The sequence below is a fragment of the Bacillus rossius genome, chromosome 2, assembly GCF_032445375.1.
Source record: "Bacillus rossius redtenbacheri isolate Brsri chromosome 2, Brsri_v3, whole genome shotgun sequence".
In the NCBI taxonomy this organism is placed as follows: domain Eukaryota; kingdom Metazoa; phylum Arthropoda; class Insecta; order Phasmatodea; family Bacillidae; genus Bacillus; species Bacillus rossius.
Genome location: NC_086331.1, coordinates 70,498,813 through 70,516,093, shown reverse-complemented (window position 1 = coordinate 70,516,093; position 17,281 = coordinate 70,498,813). Strand labels below are relative to the sequence as shown.

At 33.5% G+C, this 17,281-nt stretch overlaps 1 protein-coding gene across 2 annotated transcripts in view; it reads right to left on the bottom strand.

The window, feature by feature from the left end:
- The window catches only part of LOC134529356 (potassium voltage-gated channel protein Shal), a 536,371-nt gene that overhangs the window by 106,511 nt on the left and 412,579 nt on the right, over positions 1–17,281 (bottom strand). The gene's annotated exons all lie outside the window — the stretch shown is intronic.

The following is a 17,281-nucleotide window of genomic DNA, read 5'->3' as shown; positions in this document are numbered from 1 at the left end:
TTGTTTATCAGCGAGTTTACGAGTCCCGCACCGATGTGTTTTTTGTTCTTACCTCTTCGAGTCATTACGCACAACTGACCAGAAAGTATAAATACGCTTCTTTTATACAATTACTTTAGTACAATGCAGGTCGTCAAGCAAGACGTGTGTTTGCCCGTGCGCATTACGCAAGACGATGTATTTAGTGCGCGTGAATCACGACATGGCTTAATGTTGCCTTCTGCCGTACGATGCATAATGGCGGGTCCGTCCAACTGCGGTAAAACGTGTGATTTACTGAGTTTACTGGAGGAGCCAAATGGTCTTCGGTTCGAGAACGTCTACTTGTATTCCAAGTCGTTGCAACAGCCAAAGTACCGGCGCCTAGCTACTGTTCTACGCTCGGTGGATGGTGTGGAGTATTTTCCGTTTAGCGATAATACCGATGTTGTACCTCCAAACGAAGAAAAGCCTAATTCCGTGTTTGTTTTCGACGATGTAATGTGCGAGAAACAAGGCATAATGCAAGAGTACTTTTCCATGGGCAGACACGCCAAGGTAGACTGTGTTTACCTGTGTCAGACGTACAGTCGTATTCCAAAACATCTCCTACGAGACAACGCGAATGTCATAGTTTTGTTTCGCATGGACGAACTTAATTTACGTCACGCTTATGACGATCACGTAAACACCGACATGACATTCCAGGAATTCAAAGACATGTGCTCCTTGTGTTGGAAAGAAGAACACGGATTCCTAGTCATAGTCAAAGACTGGCCTCTATATAAGGGCAGGTACAGACGAGGTTTCGATCAGTTTATTGCCAAACATGAGTCATAGCATTTCAAAATTCGGTCGTAGCAGTCGAGACTTACGTACTGCTCTCAAGTCACTTGACGGCGATATCCGCAAATACATTTCGCTACTGGCTCAAAAAGTAGGCAGTGTGAAAAAGGAATTACTAGAGTATCTCGTTGCCATCGACCAGCATGTGGAAGCCTCGGATTCTCGCATTCGCGACATGATTGAAGTATCGAATGCACAAAGACGGGACAATCTGAGGACTTTTCAAAGTAGTCTGAAAGCATCACTATCTCACTTGTCAACAAATTCAGATTCAGCCAAACACAAGAAAGAAGTTTCTGCGAACGAATAAAAAAGTATAAAAGGAGGTCTTGCAATAAGTTTTCAGCCAGTACAATGTTGGACCTGGCCAGTGACCTTCATCGAGCTATACAGTCTGTTCGTGAAAAATATCTACTTGCTAGACGAACCAGACTTGCACATGAGATGGCAAATGAGGAGATATTTAAACCAATCACTAGTCGTCTCGACGAACTTAAAAACAAGGAAGAACCGGCCTTCATTGTGAAGACAGAAGTTGAAGATGAAATGCCAACTGTAAAGAACAGAAAGTATGAACCAGATCGAGAAGAAGAGGAATTAACAAGTACAGAGTCCATGCACAAGAAAAAAATACCGAAAAAGGGACATCAAATTAATGCAATGGTCCGACCATACCTGATATCGTTTACGAGCCGGAATAATGACACGACCTACGGGGTGTACAGAAAACATAATAAATGGTTCCTCGGTTCTAAAGAAATAGACTTTCTACCAGGAAATATCGTGCGCGTAGCAGAGTTCAAAACGCGCGGGACTCCGGGTCTGTACGAATTGCTGTTTCGCAGGGAACCTAAAGGATATTCTCACAACGACTTACAAGAGTACAAAAAACTGCTAGAGTTAACCAATGCACATTTTCGCGATAACGATCCAGATAGTGGTGTATATAAAGACGTAGATCATGAAAAAATGGACATTCTCGCTAATCTCTTCAGTGAACTAACAATACATGGAGAAGGTTTAAAAAATCTAGAAAGTGGTCAGATATTTGACTATGTATATTGGGACGACCCCAATGAATTAGTTGATCGCCTTAGAATTCTAGATGCTTCGCTTAGCGTAGGAAACTATTCGCACATCAACGAAATAGTCTCCATACTTGAAGAACTGAGGGAAGCCAGCTACATACAATGAGTCGAACCGGAATCGCTCGCGAACTTCATGCTCCTGCTAGACGAAAATACCTTCGTCGCAAAGTCATAGTTCGTGGAATTGATGATTTATTCCAGGCGGACCTTGTTGAGATGATACCGTATTCCCGATTGAATAAAGGTTTCAAGTACATGTTGACAGTCATCGATGTTTATAGCAAGTTCGCTTGGGCTAGACCTGTAAAATCAAAGACTGCAACTGACATAGTCAAGGCCATGAACAGTATTTTGCGTGATGGACGTGTACCATCGCACCTGCAAACGGACCTCGGGAAAGAATTCTACAATGCAACCTTCAAGGCTTTGATGAAGAAGTATGGCATCAAACACTACTCTACATTTAGTAACGTCAAGGCCTCCGTTGTCGAAAGGTTTAACAGAACTTTGCGTTCCAAGATGTGGCGGCAGTTCACGGCTAACGGAAATTACAAGTGGCTTGACATCTTGCCGAAACTAATAAGCGAGTATAATTCCACGGTGCATTCTACCACGAAAATGAAGCCAAAGGACGTAACGGACAATCGCCTGCTTCAAACAGTGTTTTCCAACACGAAGAAGAAAGATCCACGAAAGTGTAAAGCTAACGTCGGTGACATTGTGCGAATCTCCAAGCAGAAAGGTATCTTCGAGAAAGGTTTCACTGCAAACTGGAGTCCCGAACTTTTCCGTGTGACACATGTAGGTGAATCAGAGCCTAGGACCTACTACCTGGAAGATTTGGACCACAAACCTATCCATGGAGGCTTCTATGCCGAAGAGATTCAGCCTAAGTTGTATCCCGATATGTTCTTGGTGGAGAAGATTATAAAACGAAGAAATGGACGGTCCTACGTGAAGTGGTGGGGCTTTCCAACTCGCTTTAATTCGTGGGTGGCTGATGCGGAAATCGAGAAATCAACAAAACTTTAGTAATTTGTCTGTGTATTTTTTTTGTACTTGTAGTAGTGTAGTATGAATGTAATAAAAGTTTTTTTAAAAGAACTTGCGGTGTTTTTTATTTTCTCAAACCTATTGCTTTTGTGGTACTTTTTTAAAATATTAATGTTGTTTTGTATCGACAAGGGATCGAACCAAGGACCTTAGTCGATCCAATCAATCAGTATATAGATTACAAATTTATTTAATGAATTTTGAACTTTTTCCCGAATCTCTAGCATTAAAATTACGAATTTCCAATATGGTAGTCTTGATGTCTGATAGGATGATGGTCGTAGAGGATTTAGAGTCTCTTTACAAAGTTGAACGTGGTTTATTGAAATTATTATTTTTTCATAAAATTAAACATTTTTGCATCGATCGGGTATCGAACCGGGGACGGGAAACGATTGAATCAATATGTAAATTAATGAGTGATTTATTTAATGAATTTTGGAACTTTTCCCGAATTTCTAGCTAAATAATTACGGATTTTCAAGATGGCGTCCAAATTTCAAGATGGCGGGTGTCACAGTAATAAATTATTACTGCACTTTAGCGGATAAGAAATAAACTAACATGGCGTCAGCGCACTCTCGCCGACGATACATTGATGATGGCTTCCAGCATCAAAGACAAGATGGCGGACATGACGTCATACTAGATGACGATATATATGCTTTGAAAAAAAGTGGTGGGAGTCAGTCTGCTAGCACCCACCATGGGGGAAGGATCGGTCGCCATTTTAATTTTTTTTTGCCCTCACCGGGTTCGAACCAAGGACTCCGAACTCCGTGTCGTAAAAGTATATTTTTTAAATATTTTTTATTAAAATTTTATTATTTGAATTTTTTATGAATTTTAAAAAAAATTCATTAAAATCGGATAATAAATAAAAAAGTTACAGATGGCGACCGTAACGAAAAATGCAACGGTGACATCATAATTCAAAATGGTGGACAACACATCGCCGGAATGTTCGAGAACACAATGACGTCATCCAAAATGGCAGATCCAAGATGGCGGATCCAAAATGGCCGCCGGGGTCAAGGTCAAGGTCACAACCATCGAAGATGGCCGCCGTGACGTCACAATCCAAGATGGCGGAAAACACCACAGACACCACACCCTGGACCCTGATCTCGGAACCCCATTCCTATACTACTTATGATGTAGGCAATTTTTCTTTTTTGATTCCCATAATTGAGTATGGATCATTAATTTGTGCATATCTATACTAATATAATAAAGCTGAAGAGTTTGTTTGTATCTTTGTTTGAACGCGCTAATCTCAGGAACCACTAGTCCGATTTGAAAAATTCTTTCAGTGCTGAATAGTACATTTATCGAGGAAGGCTATAGGCTATATTATATTATCAATAACATAAGGGATCCTTACTGAAAGTCCAATTTAGAATCAAATGCGTTGGAGGGGTTAGATACAACATGCAGTACACGTACGAAGTGTGTGTTGACAATGCCGCAGGCGCTAGAAGTTTATTAAGCGAAATACCACTCACTGACTCACTCATCACGAGATCTCTAAAACTATACACCCGATTGACTTGAAATTTGGCATAGTTACTCATTTTGTGATGTAGACGCTCATAAGGAACGGATTCTGCGGAAATCCGATTTCAAGGGGAGTTTCGGGGGCGTAATATATCAAAATTTCCAGTTTTTGGTAGGAAATCACCATGGCAACGGCTGTTGCTTTGTTGATGCTTCATTCGTCTCTATGGCAACTGCTATTTCATTGTTAGTGCAGTCCTCATCACAGATGAAATTTTGCGGGTATTTTTAATATCAAAAATTGCCCTTTTTTTCAAGTAGGCCTATATATATTTTACAGACTTGAAACTTCACAGTAATGTTCCTTATGTTACGCAGGATGACATTTTCCCATGGGTGGTTAAAACCAGGCAACCGTGGGTACTTTATCTGCATGAGAACAGGATTTTGCATTGTTCATGCCTTCTGCGTCTCCATGGCAAAGGGCATCGCGCGGCAGTGGCGTACCCACAAGGAGGGGCATGTATAATGAGCGGCGCAAGAGTGATCTGCCTGTAGACTGCCGTAGCGAAGTACGGGAACATCAGTTGTACGTTGCGTGCACGAGTCGGGAAACCATCGGTGCTATTAATTTTCTCTCCGGTACATTATACAGCATTGTAATAATTTTTCACAGAAATTTTTTTTATTTACCATTATTGTAAATGGGAGATGTGGCTTAATTTTTTTTCCATTAGTATAGCCGTGCGAAGCCGGGTCGGGCAGCTAGTATATATATAAAAACATGTATGTATTTTGAAGCATTTTTTTAATACAGTAATAGAAAGTATTCGTACAATAAAGTTACATGTCAAAATCTTGGCTAGAATAGACCATGCAAAGCATGGCAAAGACTATGAGCATTAATATATATCTCATTTGTGTTTTGTTATTAAGTTTGATGCTATGACCATTTTTTTTCTGTTATTTAAGTTAAAACAATTGTTGAGCATGGTTATATGTTGGGCCATTAAGAATGCTAATTCGGAACTTGCATGTAAAGTAAAATTATATTCGGAAGGGCCATTATGCTGTCAGGCTTACATACTATACATAAAATATAACTGGGAATAAATATACAAACATACAGTTTTATAGAAAACCGAAAGTAAAGACCACTTAAATGTAGTTAAATTCTCTAATATATTTACAAAAGAAATATTTGTAATATTATTTATTTGTGTAAGAAATCCAATTTCACTTAAGTGTATCAGTTAGTTCATAATCACACTTAAAACTCAAGTAAATGATAAAGCAAAATATTTTGTGTCATTACAATGCAAAAATAATGCAAATATATAGTTTTAAAGATAATATTTCAGTAATAATATCCTTTTGAAAAATTTATTATTTTAGAATCAATATTGCAAAATTTTACTAATATAAACTTTTCAACAGCCATAAATAAATGATTTTACCATTAAAAATATTACGGTGTTTTTTTTAGAAAAAAGTTACCCGAAATTTTTTAATTACTGGAAACTTAAATTCCCGGTCATGGTTTGTAGTTTGTTTGTAACCTTCCTAGAAGGCACATAAATATTTTGATGCATAATTATCATATTTATATAATTTTTTGACTTTAATAGAGTGAAATAAAATTCTATCTAGAAGCTGTTGCACTGAAGAAATAATTGCAAATTAAAGAAGCGTAACCTTAAAATATAATTATTTGAATACACTTGTTAAAATTATCTGTTACAGTGGAGTGCAAAAAAATTCTAGGATTTTAAATGCCCTTGAATTTTTAATGCGCAAAACCAAATTAAAAATTAACTCTAGCACAAAAAATATGGAGTTAAATCGAAGGAAATTTCTAAACTTTAAAGTAAGTAAACCAACTGTACCATGTCCACTTTCACTCTGAGATAATGCACTTCTTGGTGAAAAATTTTTAGTATCAATATTACAAACCATCTTTGCATGAAAAACAGATCAAACAAACATCGGCTCATTTGATCCTTAATTTTCAAACCACATAAGTTTGCTCACCTCCTTCACAATGACCAAACTTAATCAGTCTTCTCATCATCTCCACAATTTCCAAGCCACCTTACTTTGTTTATCTCCTCCAAAATTACCAACCCCCTCCTCAGTCTACTTATCACCTCCTACAATTACAAAATCTCTTAGTGTGCTTATTTTTAAAATGACAAAACCTCCATAGATATCTCATCTCCTCCAGAATTTTAAAGTCCCTCAGTCGGCTCTTTACTTCACAATTTTCAAGCACTCCGTCTGCTCTTCTACTCCACAATTTCCAAGCCCCGTAAGTTGGCTCATCACCTCCCCAATAAAATATGCCCTTTATTCTGCTTATCTTCTCCACAATTTACAAACCCTTCAGACTGCTTACCTAGTCAATTTCCAAGCCCCTTCTATCTGCTCATCTGCTCTACAACTGTCTCACTCCTCAGTCTAATGATATCCTCCACAATGACCAAACTTTCTCAGTCGGCTTATCTCCTCAAGCATTTCGAAGCCAATTAGCTGTTCATCTCCTCGAAAATTTCCAAGCTCCTTTAGTCTGCTCATCATCTCTCATTTTGCTAGCTCTCTCACATGGCCCATCTCCTCAACAATAACCAACTGCCCCCCACAGGTTGCTAATATCCGCCAATATTCAAGCCCACTAAGTTAGCACATCTCCGCCACAGACTTCAAGCTCCCACAGCCATCGATCTCGTGTGTGCAAAACTTTTATGCAAGTTCAAAGTTCGCAAAAATGGGTTTGTTGAATTTTTTTAGATAAACGGTTAGTTTTATTATACAAATAGCTCAGACAAACAATTGAGATCATTCAGTTGTCTACATAAATGGTCATTACACTTTTTTTTCCTAAGATTCACTATTTGTGAGAAAAAGCTTTCTAAAGTTATATTCTCCATAATGTGCATACGTTTCCACGCCACCTTCCAGGATCTTGAATCGCTCTTCTTTACCAGTAATTTTTTTTTCACTCCAAACTTGATTAAAAATATTATGATGATTATCAATGAAACATATAATTGTCAATTGTCCCGGTTTTTCAGTGATAATCACTTTATCACCATAACGTAATTTCAATCGTAGTTTGATAGTTCCGTTATTAACATTTAAATTTTTACATACATTTTTCAATTCTTCCAATGGAAACTAACAGTCATCACTATTTTCAATGTATGTATATATTTCTTCCATGGCGAGATTTAATGCTTCATCTCGAGGATGACCGACTTAGTACCACTGGTCGGTTTTAAAAAGGAAACATAACAGTCATTATGATACCTGGCTTCAGCAGCAACTAAATCATGTTTGTACCCGATGCGAGAAACAATAGTTTTTACTGTTTCATGAGAACGAGGCTGAGCTAATTTCAGAACTGCTTCTTTGAATGAAAGTTTAGTAATTTGACAAATTCTACGCCAAAATTTCTGTGCTCGTTTCTTTTTATATCTTCATTCAATTCATCTCCGCAAAAGAAACAACAATTTTTAAGGCAGAATGCTGATTCACTTACGCGTGCTCTAGTACGAGTAGGACTTATTTGAGAAAAACTGGCTAATTTCTCTTCACGTCTTTTCACTGCAGCAATAGTACTCTTCCGAGTGTAATTTTTACGACACTGCACATGAATTTTCACCGATTTTTGGTCCTTTAGGTAGGTAGTCGGTAAATTCATCACCTCTTTCAACACTTAAATCAACCAAGTCTCATGCCACGATCAAAACTAACAAATTCACTTGCATGCAGAGATTTATTACAAACGAAACAAATTTGCGACAAATTTAAAAAATTGAATAAAGCACAATCTTCAGTTTAAAAAATTTGCAATAACCACGTGTTTTCACTACGGGGGAACGTTTAAGACTAACTGTATTTCGTAGGGATCTTAGAAAAAAGAGCAGGTAGACGGACACTGCCATGTAGACAATTTATTGAATAGCAGAAAGATGTTGCTCAAGGCCACATGGTCACATAAAAGTAGCAGCTGGGTTTCTTTTCACCTCATATTCTTAGAATTATCATTCAATATTAATGTATTAGTCACTCAGACTAATAGTTTTACTTTTATTATACGTCCAATGATGTACATAGACAGAGTAGTCATGCATATTATGGAGAATATAACTTTAAAATGTCATTTTCTCAGAAATGGTGAATTATAAGGGAAAAAATGACTATTTTTGTAGAGAACTAAATTATCTAAACTTTTTTTCTGAGCTATTTTTATCGTAAAACTAACCGTTTCGCTAAAACATAAAAAAAATTGGTTGTCTGTAAATTCGTTTTATGGACAATAGTTTAACGTGACAACGTCATACCAAACATTGAAGAAATAATTGCATACTTTTATGAATAAAATTTAATCATTTTTATTGAATTATCACTATTTTGTATGGATACAAAGAAAGAGTGAAATAAAATCTACAAATTAATTGATAAATTTACTTTTATTTGCACTCATTAATTCAAATATATTTATTACTTTAACGGTGAGATTATTTTAACTATAACTTTTATACATGTTTGCAATTTAACTTCAAGATCGTCGAGAATGTTTTACGCTTTTTCTCAATTACACTTTTAACGACCAAGTTTGATCGTCGTGAAATTAAACGTAGAATTTAATTTAAATGCCCTTGCAGTTAATAAAATAAGTATTAGTAAGTTTAAGAAAGAATTTCGGCCTTAATCTCCAACCCAGACGCTCGTGGTGCGCTGGGGCCGAGATTAAAATTCGTCGAGAATATTTTACGTTCTTATGTCTTCCAGTGCTCAAAATGATATGCAATTGTGGCCCCGGGCACGAAATTTTATTTATAATTCATTAATAATAACGCCCCTCACGATAAACAAATGAAAATATGTATTAACGAGTGCCTGGTTGCCGTGGAAGCGGATAGATAGCGCGATTCGCTCGGTTCGCGTCCGTCACCGTAGATGACTGCACCGTAGGGGAATATTATTATTATTTAGTATTTATAATACGATTTTATAACAAATACGCATCCCAAATACACCAAACCTATTTATTATGTGTTACAATATTTTTTTTAAAACATTGTGCAAAAGATCCCGGGTGTAATGTGTAACTGTAAAACACCATTGTTCGTACAAAAACGTATTTGATAATTCAACATTACTTTTAAATAACCGTACCGATTGTGCTGAAAATCGGTGGACGATCGTTAAATTACATAATATTAATAATTCAAACGACGAAAACATGATTGAAAAGTCAAATCGATGGTTGTTCCAATCGAGTGGAAGAGAGATGCGGTGCAAGCGTACAATGAGCGTAACGGGACACTTCGTAGTGGGACAATGTGCGTTGCGTGACACTTTTTCGTGCGTGCAGCCGGCGTTCATCGATTTATTAGACGTTGTCACTTAAAAAAAACTTTTTTTGCGAACTTTGATCTTGCATAAAATGTTTTGCGCACACGGGAACGATGGGGACTTTTCACAATTTCATTATAATGATATCCCTAGCGTTCATGTAAATTTTCAGCTTCTTGGGAATTTATGCAAGGGTGCCCCTATTTTTGGGCTAATTTGGCCGTACAAAAGGTACTACAAAATATTCTACTAATGGAGATTATATGTAAAATTTATTTCACATTTGTATTCTTATTCTTACATATTCATGGATACGGAAGTGCACACAGTACATCAATTCAATTAATACAATTTGGTTTTCAAACTAGGATGTTTTTATAGAGAAAATATGCTATAAAATTCTCAACATTCTAAGAAGCCTACAGGGAACATAGTGTTTAAACCTGGCATGTGATAACTAAATAAGACTTGTCTCTGTAATACTAACTAAATAATATATTAGGTAGTCTTGGCTTGAATAAAAAAATAACATAGCATATTATCTACCCACGTTACCTAATCTTACAACTTTATGTTCCTTTTCTTTTATGTTTGATTAATTTAAATTTATGTTGCTGTTATATCAAACCTGTAATAACCCTAACCATACCGACTTATTTCACTACAAAACTATTTAAACCTGCTTTCTAAGCAATGTTGTTTATTTACTGTATTTTAACTGAGTATATTAAGAACTGCTTTCTTACCATTATAATGGAGGGATATTTAAAAAAGGCATCACAGTCATGCCAGAAAGTATTATTACTCAGCAACCAACTTTGATGATGCTCACAATTTTATGAATTAATTTTTATGGTGTATGATAACTGCATTCTGTACACAAAAAAGTCAGTAATTCATTTCCTCTTTGTTTTTATGTTCATTTTTTGAATAATATTCATTTCCTCTTTGTTTTTATGATCATTTTTTGAATAATATTCTGTTTTAATATGTCTGAAGAGTATTTACTTGCTAACTAAAGCCAAAATATTTATAACTTCAAAAAATGTGTATTTCGTCACATTGGTGTGGCATCACATGACATCAGTCAGTTTAGGAAAACTAATAAAAACATTATTTCATTTGGACTTAATATTTTGTTCACAGCGCGGTTTTTGATACTAATTACCTCAACGACACAGTTAACGTAAACTAGGGAATAAAAAAACCATAGCTTGTACCATGGAACCATCCTAGAGGATGGAGCCTGGGGGATTCAGGGAAATCATAGGAAACCGAACTATAATGGTCGAACCCGTGTCCTCTGGACTGCAAGTCCCATGGTTTACAGCAAGTTACGTCACTCCTTTACATTACTTTTAGTTTTTTTAGCAACTAGAGGATGGCTAGCAATAACTACTAGCATCACAGGGTTTAAAGAATTTTTTTAAACTACAACCATAAAAATTATTTATAAAATATAATTAAATTATCTTAACAGCAAATTTCTTAGAAGCTCTGTCAAAATTTTAATTATTTAAGGCAACGTAAAGAGAGACGAAACTGAGATGAAAATAAAAGCTAGATGTTTAGACGAAGATACAATAAATTAATGTTTGATGATGAAATAAAAAGTGAAACAGTCTATATTGGCGTGTAACATGTTCATAACAACTTTTAGGCTAATATTTTATTATTTTACTATTAAATATCTTTCAGTTACCCCTAAAGAAATATTATTTTTGCATATTTCTCTTAAAAACCAAAAACCTTTAAGCCAAGCAATAATACTAAGGTAAATTGGGTTTCACAATATGGTTAAAAAAAACATTTCTACAAAATTATAGTGTGAAGGGAAAACACCTAAAAACCAGCTGAATGTTTAGAAATTTAAATAAATGACATATATTTAAAATTTGTTACCAATACTTGCACCAACACTTAATTAAGATAAATAAATTATATTCTAGTAAGTACCAATTAGGTACTATTTGTATGTAACCAGGTGCATATTAAACTTCAAAATAAATCATTTATAACTTTTTTTTTTTTCAAAATTTCTTTTTTTTTTCATTAGCCATGTATTTCAAATTTATTTTTAACTAAGTAAGAATAGTATCCTCACAAAGATTACAGTTAATAACGGAATATTGCAGCCAAAGTTGACAAATTAAACTGAATGGGACGTATCCTGGGCTCAGTTTTCAACGATACCTTAACTGGCATATTTTTACTTCAAATTATTTTCAAGTGGAAAAAAATTACTGGAATTTCATCATTTAAATTATTTTACTTATGGCTCGAGCCATACACTTTACTTGAAAAAACAACTGTTTTCCTGCCCAGTTTTAAGCATATATATATATATATATATATATATATATTTTAAGTTTCGGGAGTAAAGTTAGGAATCAAATTGGTTTTAAAAGTTTCGCACTTTGAATTCAAGTAACAGAGCAATAAACAGATAGATAAAAATCAGGATGGTAACAGTTCTTCTACGGAAATGTAGCCTCGGGAGAACAATATAAAATATTTTTAATCTTAAAAATTTATTTTACATTTCTTTGTCTATTCATCTGGCAGGTTTTAATGAAAAGACTGTTTGTATTCAAGAATTAATATGACGTAAAAAAATAACCATAAATGCACTTATAATTTTATTTGCAATTTATATTTGTTTTGTAGAGTACCTATTTTCTACTATTTTTTGTTTCTTTAATGCACGCTGCAAGTAAAAAATTGTATTTAGAATAAATGATTGCTCGGGCAGGGGACAGTTTATGATAATTGCAGCTTTAAGTTTTGAACACGCTTTAAGACTTGCTACATTTACTTGAAAATAAGTGTGGCAGAAAAAGTTTAATAACTAAGTTTCTGCGTAAATTTGTTACGAAGGCAACAGAAAACAAAAGAGTTTTAATTGTTGTATTAGTGAAATCTGTAAAAAAAATTGATGAATTAAGTGTTGGTTCTTTTGGTTGGATAAAGATTTAGTGATACCAACAATTTCCGAACGTTTCTGTTCGATTACCTATTCGATCTTATACATGGCCAGAGCCCATAGATAACGGAAATCTTATATTTCAATAGATTTTTAAAAACGTATGATTTAAACCATTTTTAATACAATTTTATTCATGAAAACCAGTTTAGGTAAAAAAACTTACTAACATTAGATAAAAAAATACACCAATGATTAAAATCACTAACTGATTTTATTTTATTGCTCTATTGCCTTAGCAAAACTGTTTCATCCCAATTTTTATTCCTCGATTTATTTCTTTGTTTTTTTTTAATTTAAAGCACTAAACTTTTAAAACAAATTTGATTTATAACTTTATTCCCGTAAACCTTAAATTTAAAAAAAAATATGCATAAAACTCAAAAAGAATATAATTTTTTTCACGTAAGGTGTAGCTCAAGTCTTAAGTAAAAGTGATTTAAGTGATAAATTTCATGTTATTATTTGCATCTGAAAATAATTTGAAGTAAAACTATGCTAGTTAAGCTAACGTTGAAAAACTGGGCTCAGGTTATAGTCCCATTCAGTTTCCTGAGTCAATACCTGTTGCAATATCATTTTATTAACTGTAATCTTTGTGAGAATTATTTTCATAGGTTGGTAAAAAAGCTGAAATACAAAGCTGAATAAAAATTTATCTTTTTTAAAAGCATTGCAATGCAAGCTTTACAAATGTTTCATATAAACGTTTCGCATATTTTACTTATAAATAGTGTTCGGGTACTTACAAGAATATAATGTATTTCTTTAAATTAAGTGGTGGTGCAAAGATTGATGAGAAACTTTCAAATAAAAAATGAAATAATTTGTGAGCATTCAGATGGTTCTATGTGTTTTCCCTGCACGATAAAATGTTGTAGGATTTTTCATTTTAACCATACTGTAAAACTCAATTTCTTAAATATTAATCGTCTAATTTTTTTAATATTTGGCCACATAACCTCATTTATTTAATGTACCGGTAACAGTTATTATTGTTTATTTGTAGCATTAAATTGCATATGATTCTTGTACATTTCTTTATTTTATTTTAAACAAATAGAGGAAGAACAAGGCTTAAACAACTTTCTAGGGGGAAAATTAATAACCTTGTAAAAATTACCTAACTAAAATTTAAGCTAAGTAGAACATTAGTTGTTAACATTAGGTGTCAGCGACAAGATGTCAATCTACAGACGTCATAACACATTTTACGTAGCCTACAAGTAAACATAAATGCAAACTTGAAAAACTTTACTTGTCATGAAAAACCTACAAAAAAGATTTGTAAAACGCTTGTAACCGAATATTTTCACAAACATTTTACTTAAAAAAAAAACTTGTACTTTTGTGAAATGGCCCCATGTTTTGCAGTTGTTTCTGTTACGTTTCATCATTTTTATTTCTGTATATTCAGTTATTTCTATCGAACTCATTTAAGATTTTTTTAATTACGTTTCATAAAAATATATTTATTTATGCTGCCCTAATTCGTTGTTCCCCTGGAATTTTAGCGACACCCCCTTCCCACCCGAGATGCATAGATTTATGTTTTCAAGACACATTGTGTTCTTGGAAGCGATTTTATCTCTACATTTTAACCATCTCCGCCAGTTTATATTTTGAAAGGACCATATCAATTTTGGGTGATAACTCCCTTTCAAATACCCGAATTTATATCTTTCTTTTTTAGTCATACTAGGTTTATTTGTCATATGTGAGTACATGGACAATGACAGTAATCTATTTTTTCAAGAAATGCTTAGTTGATATTGCTCTTACGTTAAATAGAACTACAAAATGTTTATAAATGTGTTGTTGTGTGTTGGATATTGTTGTATAGTAATACGATAATATATGTTATGCTTAAATGGTTCAACTAGGTTTTTTTTATTTCTGTTATGTTTCATCATATTTATTTTTGCAAATTCTGTGATTTCCATCGAATTAAATTAAGATTTTTTGAATACAATTTCACTGAAATATGTCAATTTACGCTGTTTTCAAACCATTTAATGTAAAAATATATTTTAGTTTTTGTTGTATAGTTGTGTGTTGATCTCATTTGTTCCTTAAGTATTTTAATTTTTTTTTTCCAATTTTGATAAATTCTGCTGCTACGCACTCGGTATTTTATGATTTATTTTTGAGGTCACCATTTTGTTCCTTTGATTTTTAGTTTCTGATGCCCTGTATTGATTTTACTTTGCTAAATTTCTGTGTGATAAATAGGAGTATTTTTTTGGTGTTTTGTTATATTATATTGGTATATATTGTACTACAAGTAGATGGATGGTACAAGTAAAATTACTGTGAAATTCAATGGATTTCTCAGTATTGTAGTATAAAGAAAAGAAAAAAAGCCCACATTAATGACATATGAACCACTGCAATGCAAACGAAAACCAAATGACAACAGCATAACCGAAACTAATCCATCCAAATATAATGTACTAAAATCCCCTATCACAAACAAAAAAAAAGTAGAATAAAAACCAACAAAATTCAAAAGAAACTAATAAAAAATACCAGAATACAGCTACAAATTGACTGCAGTTAATAAACATCGAAAACTAATCATAAAACAGTTTAAACGTATTTTTAATACAACAACTCACAAACACCAAATTAATTCAATGAGAACCTCTAGAAAGCTATGTAAACCAACTGACTGCATCCTAACAGAAACGATAAAAAACGTATTTAAATACATCAATATCACTAAAATACCTACATAAGAAACAGACTGTAACACATCATAAATCATAACACTAAAAAAATTTAACCCTTAAAGTACAGCAACTAACAAAATCCACAGGAAATATATGATTACAGTAAAACAGAAACAAACAAAACACAACCTAATCCAACGCAAGCCACTAAAATACAACTGAGATCATCAGATTTCAGAAGTAACAGAAAATTAAAAAAAAAAAAACATTTAAAACACAATATATTACAATGAGTGTTTATTTTTCTAATAAACAAACATATGACAGAAAGCCACTCTTAGTCCGGCCTGCACAGTCATGATTTAAGTCGAAGGAATCTACCTACTCCACTTGATTAACCTGCTTTGTCTTTACTTGGATTTTTCCCACCCAACTGTGCAAGCGGGCATTGGACTATTTTACTTAAAGCTAAGTCAGTGATGGTCATAGTTTGAAACCAGAAATAACACATTTTTAAAACAAGTACTTCATAATATTTTGTTGTGTCCACGAACTTCGGGCTGCAGTGCATTTATGGCAGGCAACTTTTGCAAAAATTTAAAATTATATTTTATATTTGATAAAATATTTTTTTTTCAAATATGAATAAATATTCTACAGCTTGTACTCATTCATATACAAACTTCTGTTTCCTTTATTTTTGCCTTAAGACTATTGAAAATAACATATTCCTCTTTTCGTTACTATGCCTTAAAAGCTTAATAATATATATACATTTTTTCTCTTTTAATAAACAATCTCATTTTCGTCCCAAAAGGGCTTTGCTTTAAATATATATTTTCTCTTCAGACATAAAGTTCAGATTTAAGTTTTTTGACTGGCACATGCACTTAAATTAGCTTTAATGCAGTTTTTTTGTCCGTGCTGTCATCGTTGTGTCGTCCATAATACTTGTTTAGTTTCATCGTTGGTTCTGTTTGTCCGACATCAGTTGATCCAGTCTTGTTTTCTGTGAATTCTTTTCTTCGTAATTTTTTATTGATTTTTTATTTTCGGAATTTTTCCATGACAAACAGTGCAAAACTGCACTGGCGTATGTCCAAAAAACTGCATTAAACCTAAATTCACCATTGCATGAATCATTTAAAGTACGTTAAATAACTTGTTCTTTACACGTTTGCTCTAACATTTGAAAAATAGTCTGAAAGCAAACGACTTAAGGCCATGTGCTAACAAAAAATACATTTATTTTAATTTTTCGGTTAGAATAAATGTTTTCGTTTGTAACATTTATACTTTTAAATTCTGCACATCACTGGAATCAACATATGTTACGCATTCATTTTTTGTCTGAAGACTTTGTTTACTGACAGTGTCGGTATGAATCTTATGCATTTTTCGATCACTTCAAAAGTTTTTCAGGCGTTACTGCGATAGTCGTAACAGATATTTAGAAAGATATTTAAATATTTTAATCAGTCATAAATAAAATAGCTGCAAACATGGGCTTAACAATGAAACCAAAATTAAAAATACACATTGTAAAAAGTGACAGTTTTAATATCCACCATTGTAGGTTAAAATAATGTTTTCACTAGAGAATAGTATTCGTATTTAAAAGCGTAAGCCTTAGGTACAGCAAAATTATAATTAAATATAGTGCCATATCAACCTAAATATTGCTGGATATTTATAAGTGTAAATTTGTATACAGTGTAAGACAAAGTCTCAATATTTACAGACACTGGCATTTATTCTTTTAGATTTCTGTAGTAATTTTTTTTAATAAAACATATATTATG